We start from the raw sequence: 12,280 nt of genomic DNA on the forward strand, positions 1-12,280 counted from the left end.
CAGGGCTAAAGCCACTATGCACTGTCAATACATTCTACAGTTATCTCTGTTAACTCTACTCTCCCTGCCAGGTACGTTTTATCTTTGTTTCAGTTAATTATATCCATCAGTGGAAAATGAATAAATCAATGTATTGATGTTTCAATCGCTGTTTTCAGGCACACTGGCACGCACCTGGTCTGTCCGGTACCGTGACAGGGACACGATTACTGTTATCTGTGCATCAAAAGGCTCATCAGTGGTATTTGACTGTATATACAGCTACCCAGCTGACAAAAAAGTTAGAAGAAAGATATGGTTCACTCCGAGAGGCGATACAAAACTAGATGGCTCACAGCAAGGAGATGGAGTGTTTAACACATCTGGACTGACTAATAAATCAAGATACAGTGGAAGAACAGAGTTTTATGACCAAGACAATAACTGCACACTGAAATTCTGAAGATGACTGTGGCAGATTTTTCTCGAGATTTGAGTCAAATACAAGTAATCAAGCCCCTCAGGGATTTACAGGGTCATTGGGTGTGGACCTGAATATATCAGGTAAATCTAGATTTGTGTACATGTCATCATACCAAACAATTAAGGTATTACCTAATGTAGGATGGTCAGTCATTAACCCTTCAACATGTCCTATATTTGTTACACATGTATCTTCTTTATGTCAGTCTTATCCCTAAAGTTAAATGAAAATGGCCCCGTTAAGGAGCGAGACCATGTCACCTTGGCCTGTACATCCTCCACCTGTAAATCTCCTCAAATGGAGTTCCTCTGGTTTAAAACAGGGATGAAAACTGCCGAGGGCCCAAGAAGGTGACACCTTTTTTTTTGCACTGAAACATGCAAAACCTCCCTGCTAGGGGGAAATGCAGGTTTTAACTAATGAAACATGCAAAACCTCCCTGCTAGGGGGACATGCAGGTTTTAACTAATGAAACATGCAAAACCTCCCTGCTAGGGGGAAATGCAGGTTTTAACTGATTAAACATGCAAAACCTCCCTGCTAGGGGGACATGCAGGTTTTAACTAATGAAACATGCTAAACCTCCCTGCTAGGGGGAAATGCAGGTTTTAACTAATAAAACATGCAAAACGTCCCTGCTAGGGGGACATGCAGGTTTTAACTAATGAAACATGCTAAACCTCCCTGCTAGGGGGAAATGCAGGTTTTAACTAATGAAACATGCAAAACCTCCCTGCTAGGGGGAAATGCAGGTTTTAACTGATTAAACATGCAAAACCTCCCTGCTAGGGGGAAATGCAGGTTTTAACTAATGAAACATGCAAAACCTCCCTGCTAGGGGGAAATGCAGGTTTTAACTGATTAAACATGCAAAACCTCCCTGCTAGGGGGAAATGCAGGTTTTAACTGATTAAACATGCAAAACCTACCTGCTAGGGGGAAATGCAGGTTTTAACTAATGAAACAGGCAAAACCTCACTGCTAGGGGGAAATGCAGGTTTTAACTAATGAAACATGCAAAACCTCCCTGCTAGGGGGAAATGCAGGTTTTAACTAATGAAACATGCAAAACCTCCCTGCTAGGGGGAAATGCAGGTTTTAACTAATGAAACATGCAAAACCTCCCTGCTAGGGGAAATGCAGGTTTTAACTAATGAAACATGCAAAACCTCCCTGCTAGGGGAAATGCAGGTTTTAACTAATGAAACATGCAAAACCTCCCTGCTAGGGGAAATGCAGGTTTTAACTAATGAAACATGCAAAACCTCCCTGCTAGGGGAAATGCAGGTTTTAACTGATTAAACATGCAAAACCTCCCTGCTAGGGGAAATGCAGGTTTTAACTAATGAAACATGCTAAACCTCCCTGCTAGGGGAAATGCAGGTTTTAACTAATGAAACATGCAAAACCTCCCTGCTAGGGGGAAATGCAGGTTTTAACTAATGAAACATGCAAAACCTCCTGCTAGGGTTTTGCAGGTTTTAACTAATGAAACATGCAAAACCTCCCTGCTAGGGGAAATGCAGGTTTTAACTAATGAAACATGCAAAACCTCCCTGCTAGGGGGAAATGCAGGTTTTAACTAATGAAACATGCAAAACCTCCCTGCTAGGGGGAAATGCAGGTTTTAACTAATGAAACATGCAAAACCTCCCTGCTAGGGGGAAATGCAGGTTTTAACTAATGAAACATGCAAAACCTCCCTGCTAGGGGGAAATGCAGGTTTTAACTAATGAAACATGCAAAACCTCCCTGCTAGGGGGACATGCAGGTTTTAACTAATGAAACATGCAAAACCTCCCTGCTAGGGGGAAATGCAGGTTTTAACTAATGAAACATGCAAAACCTCCCTGCTAGGGGGACATGCAGGTTTTAACTAATGAAACATGCAAAATCTCCCTGCTAGGGGGAAATGCAGGTTTTAACTAATGAAACATGCAAAACCTCCCTGCTAGGGGGAAATGCAGGTTTTAACTAGTGAAACATGCAAAACCTCCCTGCTAGGGGGAAATGCAGGTTTTAACTGGTTAAACAACAAAGAATATGATCTGCATGACCCGTTTCTGTGTGTAAAATAAAAAGTGAAGAATGTGAACATAACTCACAGCTAAAAAATGTAAAGAAAGCAATCCAGTCTTATTTGTTGCCTAGGCTTTACTGCAAATGACACTCAAGTCTTGAGAAAAAAAACAATACACTAATATTGCAGTTAACCCTGATAGCCTTCATAATAGAACGCTTGTAACCACACACATAAATATTGCACTTGGGAAATGCTGCATTCTGTTGTTATGTAAACGATTGACTGAGCCTTGGATACAGCCAGTATTGCTCCAAATGTGCATCACTCGTTTGCTTACAGCCAGTAGTGATCCAACCCCCCAAAACTTTTCTCATCGAATCTACACAAATCACAAAGGTCACCTATTTTGGATTCAAAACGACAAATTTCGCAAAAAGGTGACTCGTTTGCATCCCTGGTTTGAAGATGGCCACCCACTCCCTGGTGGGCAGTATCGCCTAGGTCCACTTTCCTCTAATGACACTGGGTGCAACTCCTGTGGTCTGGGACAAGGCATGTCTACACCAATACTGCTGGATGTGAGATGTGAGTCAGCAAGATTCTTTCAGTAGTCAGCTACCTTCAAGTTGTTGTTTTCTCTTCTCAGTGGCCAATGTAAATTTCAGTTGGCCTGGTTGATTCATTGTCTGAATTAATGTATAAATGCAGTACTACTAACATACAATCAAATGAATACACACAATACAATGTTGTTTTCTGTACGTCTGCTACCAGATGCTCCAAGGAACGTTTCTGTTAAGGTCAGCCCGAGCCCCGAGGTAGTGAAAGGCAGTCGTCTGACTCTGACCTGAAGCAATAACGCCAACCCTGCAGCAAAGACCTACACCTGGTTTCAGAGGACCTGAACGCTAACTTCACTAAGATTAGGGATGGGGAAAGAACACACCTTCCACGAAATAGATTCTGATGACAGTGGACTGTACTTCTGTATGGCCCAGAATGCCGTTGGATCACAGAACTCTACAGAACATGAGGTGAAAGTTAAAGGTACTGCAACACTTCTGCACTTCTTGTATGTCACGCTGTTGTGATGTCTGCCCTGTGTATCTCAACAAAACAAAGGCATGCCGAGAGGGATATGAAGTTACAGTATATGATCTTATCAGGTTTAATAGTGTATTTTCTCTTGTGTTCCAGAATCAGCCCATTTAATGATGGTCCTGGCAGCATTTGGGGCTCTCTTCCTTGTCACAGCAGTGATTGTGGTGCTCTTCATTTACATAAAAAGGTGAGTGGTTTGAAAATGTCTTATAAAGTACTAAACATATATTATAGTGCACCGAAGGGTCCTCTCTCCCCTATGTCTTCTTTAGAAATCTACAGAATTATATTCACCCCATTCCCCTCCCTCTTCAGCTGTGTACACAAATGAAAATACACTGTCTACAGGCTTGATGTCGTAATCATGTCACAACTGAAACTTTCACAACTTCTTTTTTCCAATGTTCTTTCGAAAAGATTTACCATACTGGCATCGACAACCACCAACTGTTGGTTTGGTTGGCCCAAAGTGGAAAGTTACTGAAAAGCATGACAGGCTATTTAGTTGGCCTTTATGGCTGAATTCTCACTTTGTTGTATCATCCACAGACGGAAGTTGAATACGGCCGAGAAGAAGCTTCCAACCAAACCATTCCCCCAAGTAGGTGATCAGAGGAAAGTAAAGTACGAACAGTGGCCTTACTGTGGTTGTCATTGCGAATGGGCTATGTTGTCATTGCGAAACAAACCTTACACATGGAATTTATTGTTCTGTTTTTCTTAAATAAAAACAGCTTGTATGTAAATGTGGAAATCAATCCCATTGAACTTTGAGTTCATTAAAATATGCCAATGAGTAGAAAGAAAGAGTCATTCTATGCCTGGGGCCAGTGCTCAGTATTTTGACTGTATTCTGACTGTTAGATACAGAAAGCAACCTTGTCTAGACCAGAGGACATCTATGAAAACGTGAAATGGTCAGCCAAGCCGATCACTGATCCTGATGACATGAACTACGCAGAGCTCAATATCAGGCCTGCTCCTTCACCCAGGTAAATAAACACAGAGTGAGTGAGACACTCAAAGTAAATTGCACAAGGAAAATAATGTGTATCAAAACCATTGCATAATAACTTGCAAAAAAACGTGTCCCCAACAATGCAACAACAGGCTTACATTACGTAGTATCTGTAATATAGTAATAACTACTAGGTAAATACAAATATAGATCTGCACTAAAACCTGTTCCCTTTAAAAGGATGCAGCGGAATAACAAGGCAGAAGATGACGATGCAGTTATCTACAGACAACTGCAAACACACTGAGGTGGTCAGAGAACTTTGATATCTAGACCTCAAGGCCTACAGTATGGTAAACTCAAGAAAAGTGAATGAAAAAAAGTATGTTTAAGTCACGTTTTTTAAATAGCAAAATACAAGCTGTTATACTGTATGTGTATGTACTAACAATGTACAGTGTACAATGTACAAAATAAACAGTAAAAAAGTGGATAATTATACAAATACAAACATAAAATGATTACATGAGCACACAGGGTATTCCATTTAACAACAGATTATTAAAAATAAGCATATCATATTGCTCTGTAATATATGAGCTCTGTATATTTCTCATGATTACAACACTTGAAGAGATGTAATTTTGACACGTCATTATTCCTTAATGAGATTAAGCTCAATGTAGAAACATGTTAATATGTTAGGATAAACTGTCCTTATCAAATAATGGTATGTCATTGTCACGGCTCTCGTCGTAATGAGGATCGGACCAAGGCGCAGCGGGGTAAGTGTTCATGATATTATTTGATCACAAAACACTCGAACAAAATAAACAATAGAGAAAACAGAAACAGTTCTGTAAGGTGTATAAACTATACAGAAAACAACTACCCACAAAACACAGGTGGGAAAAAGGCTGCCTAAGTATGATTCCCAATCAGAGACAACAATAGACAGCTGTCCCTGATTGAGAACCATACCCGGCCAAAACATAGAAATAAAGAAACTAGAATGCCCACCCTAGTCACACCCTGGCCTAACCAACATAGAGAATAAAATCCTCTCTATGGCCAGGGCGTGACAGTCATTTACAGATTTTTTTTTGCAGATTAAAGTGAATATAGACTTATGTATAGAGTTAATATAGAGTTATGATTCAATTAACTTCTTTGGGAAAGGGGGCAGCATTTTCACTTTTGGATGAATAGCGTGCCCAGAGTGAACTGCCTCCTACTCTGTCCCAGATGTTAATATATGCATATTACTATTAGTATTGGATAGAAAACACTCTGAAGTTTCCAAAACTGTTTGAATGATGTCTGTGAGTATAACAGAACTCATATGGCAGGCAAAAACCTGAGAACAAATCCAAACAGGAAGTGGGAAATCTGAGGTTTGTAGTTTTTGAACTCACCCCTATTGAATACACAGTGGGATATTGGTCATGTTACACTTCCTAAGGCTTCCACTAGATGTCAACCGTCTTTAGAAAGTTGTTTCAGGCTTCTCATGTGATGTGGGACCGGATGGGAGCTCTTTGAGTCAGTGGTCTGCCGACAGCCTCGTTCTCAGTCACACGCTTTCACTTGAGAGGTAGCTGTAGTTCCATTGCTTTTCAACAGACAATGGAATTCTCCGGTTGGAACATTATTGAACTTTTATGATAAAACATCCTAAAGATTGATTCTATACTTAGTTTGACAAGTTTCTTCGACCTGTAATATAACTTTTTGAACGTTTCCGAATGGACCAGATCGCGCATTTGGATTTGTTTACCAAACGCCCAAAAGCTATTGGACATAAATGGACATACATGATGGACAATATCGAACAAAACAAGGATTTATTGTGGAACTGCAATTCCTGGGAGTGCATTCTGATGAAGATCATCAAAGGTAAGTGAATATTTATAATGCTATCTATGATGCTATCTATAGAGGTTAATGAACTACGAAGGTCTCCCTGACAATTTACAGCAGCCTTAAAGTACTGAAAGATAACATGAATGTACATGTTAAGGCTGTGTAAGGGAGGTGAAGTCAGGTGCAGGAGTGCAGATTAGAGTAAACAGGCACACTTTTATTCGGGTACAAAAATTGGCACAAAAAATGACATCTAAGTGCCCAAAAAACACTGAACATGAAACAGAAGTATATTGCGTGAACATACACCATTAACAATAAACAATTACACAAAAAGACATGGAGGGGAACAGAGGACTAAATACATGCAGTGTGATTATGGAATGAAAACCAGGTGTGTATCAAACAAGACAAAACAAATGGATATATGAGAAATGGAGCGGCGATGGCTAGAAAGCCGGTGACGTCGATCGCCGAACGCCGCCCGAACAAGGAGAGGAGCCGACTTCGGCGGAAGTCGTGACGGCATATGAATTTAAAAGCAAGGAAATGTGACACTTAACAGGAGATTACACAGGGCTGGATGAAATTACAACCATCTGTTGATGTTAGACTTTACAATTCACAGATCATTTTCCGAATCCTTATCCTTTCTCAACTTGGACTGTCCTGGGAACTCTCCAAATACATTTAACTAAGACCCCCTACTCACAACACTTCCTCCTTTCTACTTTGGCATTTACAGGTTCCATTCTTCAGATACTAGGATGCCACTTCCTGTTCAGTAACTCAGACCTCTGTGGCAGGATCTCCAATGGGGGACGTTTTCCTGATAAGAAATCATAGGTCAGGCTAGAAATAAAATACAACTTACAACTAGCCATGTAAATATTTAATGAGTCATTAGCTCAGTAACTAAATATGCACATGCAAATACAGGAAAATAAGACTAATAAGCCTATTCATTCCCGTGTTCGTCAGCTCAAGTCATGAAAGACTCTAGCAGTGGCAAGTGGGTGGTGGCTACCTAACAATTAAAATTGGTATCAAATGGCTAAGGGTGTCACTTTGCACATGGGTATATTAGTGATAATGGGATTTATATGTTTAAATGAATGATTAGAATATTCCACCCTGAAACCATATGATTGTATGAAATTGATTAGAATCATGAGATTATTCTAATAATGTGTGTGGTTTTAGTCAGTAGAATTATATATCCGTGAGTGTAGTTTTAAGTCAGAATTAGGGTATAACAATATATCTGTACAATATGTCTATTATAGTATCTTAAAAACAGACTGTTTGAGCAGGATTCGGTGCCGACCTTGGCTGGGGGCCACTGAGAGTACTTCCCAGGGTCTCCTTATCTTGAGGGAGGACAGGGAGTGATTCTCACGGACTCCCCTAATCTTTGTCGGCTGGGTAGCAGGACAGTGTGTGCGTAGGATACCTAATGTTTGTGTGTGAAAGTATGTGCGTGTGTGCGTAGGATACCTAATGTTTGCGTGTGAAAGTATGTGCGTGTGTGCGTAGGATACCTAATGTTTGTGTGTGAAAGTATGTGCGGAAGAAGCCAGTATAAAATGAATGGTTTTGTACAACAGACCAGCGCTCTCGTGAATAAACCTTTTGCCTATTTAGCTGGGCCTCCGTCTGTTTCATTCGACCAGTATCTTACAAATTCTGGGTTGCAGACTGAGTAGTTTAATTGATTTGGGTTATAAACATTGAGAACATAATTCCTGTAACAATTAGTTATAATTTAATCAGTCCGTGATCAAACACACTTGCTGACTTATAAGTGTGGAGGTGCCTCTTTTTGACATTTTTTATGGATCACAGCCCGTTTAGGGGAGGGTGGGCTGTGTCCACCCCTCTGACATCGTCATCGGCCACCTACTCAAATTTAGTGAGGAGTTCTTTGTCGCCCGTGACCTCCACCTGCAACCCATTATTTGCTCCATTTTGTGTCTGCAGTTTTGGGATGCTATCCCTCGGTGTTCCTAGCCTATTCAACTTCAAGTCTCTGCATTGAATTACACACATAAACTGAGGCTCAGGAGGGGTCATATAGAGAAACACACATAACCACACTACAACTGAAAATGTTACATTGAGGAACAGGCAGACAGTAGGCTAGAGAACAGTATTACCCATTACAGGTGCCGTCCCCCTCCTCCACAGTCTTCATCCCAGGGACCTACTGCCCAAACAGCTTGACAGCCAGGAACATCAGCATGCCACAGCTGTTGATATAGCAACAGGTGGCGTCCACAGCAATCAGTAGCACCAAAAAGTTGAGCATGACAATGCTTGCCACAGCCCCTTTCCCCATCCCACCCTTGTTCATCTTGGCCACAGAAGGGGAAGAAGTGAGGAAAGGAGTGAGGGAGAGAATGAAAGGGAGGGAGAGAAGGAGAGAGAGACACTGAGAAGGAGAGATAATCATAATTAAACTCAGTAATACAATTTATTCTGCTCTGGCTGCTCTGTTCTGGAACTGTTTTTATTTCAGAGATGTTTTACTTTATTGGGCAATAGTCCTTTTCCAGTATGTGACTGTGGTAAAGCTGTGAAACAGCTCGCAAGGAATGACGTCACCAAATCATTAACTCATTTCTGGCACCAGTGCCTGTTTGCAAGCTCTGCCTGGGACTCTGTAAAAACTATTATAAGGTGAGAGCGCAGAAACGTGGTAGCGGAGGAGCTGGTCCTTCAATGAAGGTGAGGCTCTGTAGCCCTTATATGCAATTATATTGCACTCACCCTATAATGGTGGGAGGGTTGTTGCTTAAGGCCAAGGCTACTCAGTGCACATTAGATATGTACTGTACCTACTGTCGGCCTGCAACTTGTCATACCTGCTGGCTCAGCAAGGATGCACACGCTCAGACCCCACGGGAGTGTCTCGTCAGCTAGACAAGCTAAATGTTTTTAAATGTTTTCAATGTTTAGTGTCAAGTCCGTGTCCTATTCTGTTGGCAGAGTCCTGGTAAATGTGTTTAGTTGTTAGGAGTAGCTTTTTAAATTACAGGGTGGGTTATGAAAGGAGGACAGAACAGCTATTGTAGCTTAAGAGGGCTGGGTCCTCTTTGTGCCTTCATCACTATCATGTGGGTCTTTTGACTGTTTGTATTGGTCCAAGCATCTGTCTGCAGTGAAGTCGCAAGCTTTAAGAGTATTTGATGTCCAGTTTGTCGTGTAACTGCATGTTTCCACCTTTGTATGCAGTGTCACCTCCTAGTGTGTAATTAAGCTCATAGCCTATGTGCCTTACACCACAGTTTTCTTCTTCCTACTCAGGCTCAGTTGCATAGACCGCAGAAATATAGTAGGGCGTCTCTCTGAGATAATCCACACTGTTTTACGAATTTAAATGTTTTTCGCGACGCGGATCCTGTGTTCTGCCTTTCAACCAGGACAACAGAATGGATCCTATGCGGCGACCCAAAAAACGACTCCGAAAAAGAGGGAAACGAGGCGGTCTTCTGATCAGACTCCGGAGACGGGCACATCGTGCACCACTCCCTAGCATTCTTCTCGCCAATGTCCAGTCTCTTGACAACAAGGTTGATGAAATCCGAGCAAGGGTAGCATTCCAGAGGGACATCAGAGACTGTAACGTTCTTTGCTTCACGGAAACATGGCTCACTGTAGAGACGCTATCGGAGGCGGTGCAGCCAGCGGGTTTCTCCACGCATCGCGCCGACAGAAACAAACATCTTTCTGGTAAGAAAAGAGGGGCGGGGGCGTATGCCTTATGGCTAACGAGACATGGTGTGATGAAAGAAACATACAGGAACTCAAATCCTTCTGTTCACCTGATTTAGAATTCCTCACAATCAAATGTAGACCGCATTATCTACCAAGAGAATTCTCTTCGATTATAATCACAGCCGTATATATCCCCCCCAAGCAGACACATCGATGGCTCTGAACAAACTTTATTTGACTCTTTGCAAACTGGAATCCATTTATCCGGAGGCTGCATTCATTGTAGCTGGGGATTTTAACAAGGCTAATCTGAAAACAAGACTCCCTAAATTTTATCAGCATATCGATTGCGCAACCAGGGGTGGAAAAACCTTGGATCATTGTTACTCTAACTTCCGTGACGCATATAAGGCCCTGCCCCGCCCTCCTTTCGGAAAAGCTGACCACGACTCCGTTTTGTTGATCCCTGCCTACAGACAGAAACTAAAACAAGAGGCTCCCACGCTGAGGTCTGTCCAACGCTGGTCCGACCAAGCTGACTCCACACTCCAAGACTGCTTCCATCACGTGGACTGGGAGATGTTTCGTATTGCGTCAGATAACAATATTGACGAATACGCTGATTCGGTGTGCGAGTTCATTAGAACGTGCGTTGAAGATGTCGTTCCCATAGCAACAATTAAAACATTCCCTAACCAGAAACCGTGGATTGATGGCAGCATTCGCGTGAAACTGAAAGCGCGAACCACTGCTTTTAATCAGGGCAAGGTGACTGGTAACATGACCGAATACAAACAGTGCAGCTATTCCCTCCGCAAGGCTATCAAACAAGCTAAGCGTCAGTACAGAGACAAAATAGAATCTCAATTCAACGGCTCAGACACAAGAGGCATGTGGCAGGGTCTACAGTCAATCACGGACTACAAGAAGAAATCCAGCCCAGTCACGGACCAGGATGTCTTGCTCCCAGGCAGACTAAATAACTTTTTTGCCCGCTTTGAGGACAATACAGTGCCACTGACACGGCCTGCAACGAAAACATGCAGACTCTCCTTCACTGCAGCCGAGGAGAGTAAGACATTTAAACGTGTTAACCCTCGCAAGGCTGCAGGCCCAGACGGCATCCCCAGCCGCGCCTTCAGAGCATGTGCAGACCAGCTGGCCGGTGTGTTTACGGACATATTCAATCAATACCTATACCAGTCTGCTGTTCCCACATGCTTCAAGAGGGCCACCATTGTTCCTGTTCCCAAGAAAGCTAAGGTAACTGAGCTAAACGACTACCGCCCCGTAGCACTCACTTCCGTCATCACGAAGTGCTTTGAGAGACTAGTCAAGGACCATATCACCTCCACCCTACCTGACACCCTAGACCCACTCCAATTTGCTTACCGCCCAAATAGGTCCACAGACGATGCAATCTCAACCACACTGCACACTGCCCTAACCCATCTGGACAAGAGGAATACCTATGTGAGAATGCTGTTCATCGACTACAGCTCGGCATTTAACACCATAGTGCCCTCCAAGCTCGTCATCAAGCTCGAGACCCTGGGTCTCGACCCCGCCCTGTGCGACTGGGTACTGGACTTCCTGACGGGCCGCCCCAGGTGGTGAGGGTAGGCAACAACATCTCCACCCCGCTGATCCTCAACACTGGGGCCCCACAAGGGTGCGTTCTGAGCCCTCTCCTGTACTCCCTGTTCACCCACGACTGCGTGGCCACGCACGCCTCCAACTCAATCATCAAGTTTGTGGACGACACAACAGTGGTAGGCTTGATTACCAACAACGACGAGACGGCCTACAGGGAGGAGGTGAGGGCCCTCGGAGTGTGGTGTCAGGAAAATAACCTCACACTCAACGTCAACAAAACTAAGGAGATGATTGTGGACTTCAGGAAACAGCAGAGGGAACACCCCCATCCACATCGATGGAACAGTAGTGGAGAGGGTAGCAAGTTTTAAGTTCCTCGGCATACACATCACAGACAAACTGAATTGGTCCACTCACACAGACAGCATCGTGAGGAAGGCGCAGCAGCGCCTCTTCAACCTCAGGAGGCTGAAGAAATTCGGCTTGTCACCAAAAGCACTCACAAACTTCTACAGATGCACAATCGAGAGCATCCTGGCGGGCTGTATCACCGCCTGGT

The 12,280-nt window shown here is 43.1% G+C and overlaps 1 long non-coding RNA gene across 2 annotated transcripts; it reads right to left on the reverse strand.

Moving 5' to 3' along the window:
- Positions 1–1,852: 1,852 nt before the first annotated feature.
- On the reverse strand, positions 1,853–3,264 carry LOC121840600. Of its 2 annotated transcripts, none has more exons than XR_006079729.1 (2): positions 2,261–3,264; positions 1,853–1,921 (listed from the first exon to the last, which is right to left on the reverse strand). It is a non-coding gene; the product is annotated as an uncharacterized LOC121840600 (long non-coding RNA). The 2 variants fall into 2 exon arrangements; XR_006079730.1 differs by having other exon boundaries at positions 2,457–2,487.
- Between the last annotated feature and the right edge of the window lie 9,016 nt (positions 3,265–12,280).

This window comes from Oncorhynchus tshawytscha, linkage group LG23, assembly GCF_018296145.1.
Source record: "Oncorhynchus tshawytscha isolate Ot180627B linkage group LG23, Otsh_v2.0, whole genome shotgun sequence".
In the NCBI taxonomy this organism is placed as follows: Eukaryota; Metazoa; Chordata; class Actinopteri; order Salmoniformes; family Salmonidae; genus Oncorhynchus; species Oncorhynchus tshawytscha.